A 6000-nucleotide genomic window follows, 5' to 3' on the forward strand; every position below is an offset into this window, starting at 1 on the left:
CAACAGACCTATCCACAGAGACCTGGCAGGCCAGGAAGGACTGGCATGATATCTTCAGAGCACTAAATGAGAAAAATATGCAGCCAAGAATACTCTATCCAGCTAGGCTCTCATTGAAAATTGAAGAAGAGATAAAAAGCTTCCAGGACAAACAAAAACTAAAGGAATTTCCAAACACGAAACCATCCCTACAAGAAATATTTAAAGGGGTCCTCTGAGCAAAGAGAGAGCCTAAAAGTAACAGAGAGCAGAAAGGAACACAGACAATATACAGTAACAGTACCTTACAGGAAATACAATGGCACTAAATTCATAACTTTCAATAGTTAACCTGCATGTAAATGGGCTGAATGCACTTTTCAAAAGACACAGGCTATCATATTCGATAAAAAAACAAGACCCATCAATATGCTGTTTGCAAGAGACTCATTTTAGACCCAAAGACACCCCCAGATTGAAAGTGAGGGGGTGGAAAACCATTTACCATGATAATGGACACCAAAAGAAAGCTGGGGTGGCAATCCTTATATCAGACAAATTAGATTTTAAACCAAAGACTGTAATAAGAGATGAGGAAGGACACTATATTCTACTTAAAGGGTCTATCCAACAAGAAGATCTAAAAATTGTAAATATCTATGCCCTTAACATGGGAGCAGCCAATTATATAAGGCAATTAATAATGAAAGCAAAGAAATACATCAACAATAATACAATAATAGTGGGGAACTTTAACACCCCCGTCACTGAAATGGACAGATCATCTAAGCAAAAGATCAACAAGGAAATAACGACTTTCAATGACACACTGAACCAAATGGACTTCACAGATATTTTCAGAACATTCCATCCCAAAGCAACAGAATACACATTCATCTCTAGTGCCCATGGAACATTCTCCAGAATAGATCACATCCTGGGTCACAAATCAGGTCTCAACTGGTACCAAAAGAGTTGGATCATTCCCTGCCTATTTTCAGACCACAATGCTTTGAAACTGGAAGTCAATCACAAGAGGAAAGTCGGAAAGAACTCAAATACATGGAGGCTAAAGAGCATCCTACTAAAGAATGAATGGGTCAACCAGGAAATTAAAGAATAATTTAAAAAATTTATGGAAACAAATGAAAATGAAAACACAACTGTTCAAAATCTTTGGGATACAGCAAAGGCAGTCCTAAGAGGAAAGTATATAGAAATAGCAATACAGCCTTTCTCAAGAAACAAGAGAGGTCTCAAATACACAACCTAACCCTACACCTAAAGGAGCTGGAGAGAGAACAGCAAATAAAGTCTAAACCTAGCAGGAGAATAGAAATAAAAAAGATCAGAGCAGAAATCAATGAAATAGAAACCAAAAGAACAGTAGAACAGATCAAAGAAACTAGGAGCTTGTACTTTTAAAGAATTAAGATTGATAAACTCCTGACCAGACTTATCTAAAAGAAAAGAGAAATGACCCAAATCAACAAAATCATGAATGAAAGAGGAGAGATCACAACCAACACCAAAGAAATACAAACAATTCTAAGAACATATTATGAGCAACTCTATGCCAGCAAATTAGATAACCTGGAAGAAATGGATGCCTTCCTAGAGATGTATCAACTACCAAAACAACCAGGAAGAAATAGAAAACCTGAACAGACCTATAACCACTAAGGAAATTGAAGCAGTCATCAGAAATCTCCCAACAAACAAGAGCCCAGGGCCAGATAACTTCCCAGGGGAATTCTACCAAATATTTAATGAAGAAGTAATACCTATTCTTCTTAAAGTATTCCAAAAATAGAAATGGAAGGAAAACTTCCAAACTCGTTTTATGAGGCCACCATTACCTTGATCCCCAAACCAGACAAAGATCCCATCAAAAAGGAGAATTACAGACCAGTATCCTTGGTGAACATGGATGCAAAAATTCTCACCATAATACTAGCCAAAGGGATCCAACAGTACATTAAAAGGATTATTCACCACGACCAAGTGGGATTTATCCCTGGGCTGCAAGTTTGGTTCAACATCCTCAAATCAATCAACATGATACAATACATTAATAAAAGAACAGGAACTATATGATGCTCTCAGTAGATGGAGAAAAAGTATTTGACAAAGTACAGCATCCTTTCTTGATCAAACTCTTCAGAGTATAGGCATAGAGGGTACATACCTCAGTATCATAAAAGCCATCTATGAAAAACCTACAGCGAATATCATTCTCAATGGGGAAATACTGAGAGCTTTCCCCCTAAGGTCAGGAATGTGGCAGAGATGTCCACTATCACCACTGCTATTCAACATATTATAAGAAGTCCTAGCCACAGCAATCAGACAACAAAAAGAAATAAAAGGCATCCAAATCGGCAAAGAAGGAGTCCAACTCTCACTCTTTGCAGATGATATGATACTTTATGTGGAAAACCCCAAAGACTCCACCCCCAAACTGCTAGAACTCATACAGGAATTCAGTAAAGTGGCAGGATATAAAATCAATGCGCAGAAATCAGTGGCATTCCTATACACGTACAACAAGACAGAAGAAAGAGAAATTAAGGAGTCGATCCCATTTACAATTGCGCCCAAAACCATAAGATACCTAGGAATAAATCTAACCAAGGAGGCAAAGGATCTGTACTCAGAAAACTATAAAATACTCATGAAAGAAATTGAGGAAAACACAAAGAAATGGAAAAATGTTCCATGCTCATGGATTGGAAGAACAAATATTGTGAAGATGTCAATGCTACCTAGAGCAATCTACACATCCAATGCAATCCCCATCAAAATACCATCCACTTTTTTCAAAGAAATGGAACAAATAATCCTAAAATTTGTATGGAACCAGAAAAGACCCCGAATAGCCAGAGGAATGTTGAAAAAGAAGAGCAAAGCTGGCGGCTTCACAATTTCGGACTTCCAGCTCTATTACAAAGCTGTCATCATCAAGACAGTATGGTACTGGCACAAAAACAGACACATAGATCAATGGCACAGAATAGAGAGCCCAGAAATGGACCCTCAACTTTAGGGTCAACTCATCTTTGACAAAGCAGGAAAGAATGTCCAATGGAAAAAACACAGTCTCTTCAACAAATGGTGTTGGGAAAATTGGACAGCCACACGCAGAAGAATGAAACTGGACCATTTCCTTACACCACACACAAAAATAGACTCCAAATGGTTGAAAGACCTAAATGTGGGACAGGAGTCCATCCAAATCCTAAAGAAGAACATGGGCAGCCACCTCTTCGACCTCAGCCACAGCAACTTCTTCCCAGAAACATCGCCAAAGGCAAGGGAAGCAGGGGCAAAAATGAACTCTTGGAACTTCATCAAGATAAAAAGCTTTTGCACAGCAAAAGAAACAGTCAACAAAACCAAAGACAACCGATGGAGTGGGAGAAGATATTTGCAAATGACATATCAGATAAAGGGCTAGTATCCAAAATCTATAAAGAACTTATCAAACTCAACACCCAAAGAACACATGATCCAATCGAGAAATGGGCAGAAGACATGAACAGATATTTTTCCAAGAAGTCATCCAAATGGTCAACAGACACACGAAAAAGTGCTCAACATTGCTCGGCATCAGGGAAATCCAAATCAAAACCTCAATGAGATATCACCTCACACCAGTCAGAATGGCTCAAATTTACAAGTCAGGAAATGACAGATGTTGGCGGGGATGCAGAGAAAGGGGAACCTTCCTACACTGTTGGTGGGAATGCAAGCTGGTGCAGCCACTCTGGAAAACAGTATGGAGGTTCCTCAAAAAGTTGGAAATAGAGCTACCATATGATCCAGCAATTGCACTACTGGGTATTTACCCCAAAGATACAAATGTAGGGATCCGAAGGGGTACATGCACCCTGATGTTTAAGCAGCAATGTCCAAAATAGCCAAACTATGGAAAGAGCCAACATGTCCATCGACAGATGAATGGATAAAGAAGAGGTGGTATATATATACAATGGAATATTATGCAGCCATCAATAGGCATGAGATCTTGCCATTTGCAACTATGTGGATGGTACTGGAGGGTATTATGCTGAGCGAACTAAGTCAAACAGAGAAAGACGTGTCATATGACCTTACTGATATGAGGAATTCCTAATCTCAGGAAACAAACTGAGGGTTGCTGGAGTGGGGGGTGGGGTGGAAGGGATGGGGTGACTGGGTGATAGACACTGGGGAGGGTATGTGCTCTGGTAAGTGCTGTGAATTGTGTAAGACTGAGGAATCACAGACCTGTACCTGTGAAAGAAATAATACATTATATGTTAAAAAAAAAGAAGAAGAAGAAGAAGATAGCAGGAGGGGAAGATTATGAAGGGGGGGCAATCGGAGGGGGAGACGAACCATTAGAGATGATGGACTCTGAAAAACAAACTCAGAGTTCTAGAGGGAGGTGGGTGGGAGGATGGGTTAGCCTGGTGATGGGTATTAAAGAGGGCATGTTCTCCATGGAGCACTGGGTGTTATGCACAAACAATGAATCATGGAACACTACATCAAAAACTAATGATGTAATGTATGGTGATTAACATAATAAAAAAATTAAAAAAAAAAGAAATACCTGTGTACAGACATACCGTTTCTCTATTCCTTCCAATCAGAATGGTGCTGATGTCAGCAGCTGTGCTTGGATTGTAGAGATCAGTGTGTTTGAAAGTGTTGATGGGGACAGGCAGGTTTTGCTCAGGGTCAGCTCTGCATGCTTCACCGACACTTTCTCAGAGCCATGGAGACCCCCGCCCAGCATCAGAAGAATGTGATGACTCATAAGGGGCAGTAGTGACTGCAAGCCAGGCTGCACATCACAATCAGCCAGGGGTTCTTTCTGGTAAATCCCTCATTCTGAAATGATGGTTTTAAGGTATTTATTTAGTCCCCCGATAAATATTGAAACTCATGCCACAACTCCACTCCTGGAGATGACCACACTTTTCCCAACTCCCCTTCTATGCTATCGTGGGTGGGTACACAGATGTCACCCCTTGGGCACTGCGTGGAAGACAGAAACTTCCAGGAAGACCTTCATTTGAATGAAGAACCTCTCCACCTCATGGAGCAGTGCTTGCCTCTCACTGCATTGCTTGGGCTCTTGTTTTAAGACCTCCACCTCTTCCTTGAGGATGGAGCACCTCTCCTTCAACTGGAGGATCTCAGACAACGACTCCACAGTGCTCAGGGCCTGGGTCTCCTCTATAAAATCCTCCCAGCCCTCCTCCTCATTTCCTGCCCTGAGTTTTAATATTCAAACCACAGGACTGTTTCATCTTCTAGGGCATGGGGTCATTTTCTTCTGAGGAGGAGAACCCCCCTAAAAGATGAATAATGCACAGGTAGGGGGCCACAATGACCTCAGGCTGACTTAAATCCCGTGTGGGAAGGAACTTGAATGCCCACTTCTCTGAAGATTTGGAAGGTGCCCAGTCTGAGGGCGTTGGATCAGGCTGGTGTCCCAGTGGGTTTTTTGCCCAGTGCTAAGCTGGGATGGAAGTCTCATGGTTTGATGGCTCCCAGGTGGCCATGGGTCCAGTGGACACATTGGTGCAATGCTGAGCGGGTTTGGAGGTCTCATAATCTGAGACCAAGTGGCAAGCCCAGTGTTTGAGTGCTCTGTGCTCTGGGGGAAGGAATGATCCATGTCCAAGGGCTCAAGTTGAGTTTGTTGTCCAGGTGCCTGCTTGTCCAAGCCTAGAGCTGCATTGTTGATCTCTGGGTCCAAGGGTACATGGAAATCCTGCTGTCCAGGTGCCTGCTTGGCCTGGAGCAGAGTGGCATTATTGGTCTCCAGCTCCTTGGCACATGAGAACCCTATGTACAGGTGCCTGTTTGGCCGAGCACAGAGCTGTGTTATGGTCTCCAGGTCCATGGGCTCATGTTGAGCCTGCTGTACAGGTGCCTGCTTGGCCTATAAGAAAGACAAGTTGTTGGTTTCCAGGTCCAAGGGCACATGGTGAGCCTTATGTCCAGGTGCCTGCTTGGCCTATAAGA

This window comes from Neomonachus schauinslandi, chromosome 7 (assembly GCF_002201575.2).
Source record: "Neomonachus schauinslandi chromosome 7, ASM220157v2, whole genome shotgun sequence".
Taxonomy (NCBI): domain Eukaryota; kingdom Metazoa; phylum Chordata; class Mammalia; order Carnivora; family Phocidae; genus Neomonachus; species Neomonachus schauinslandi.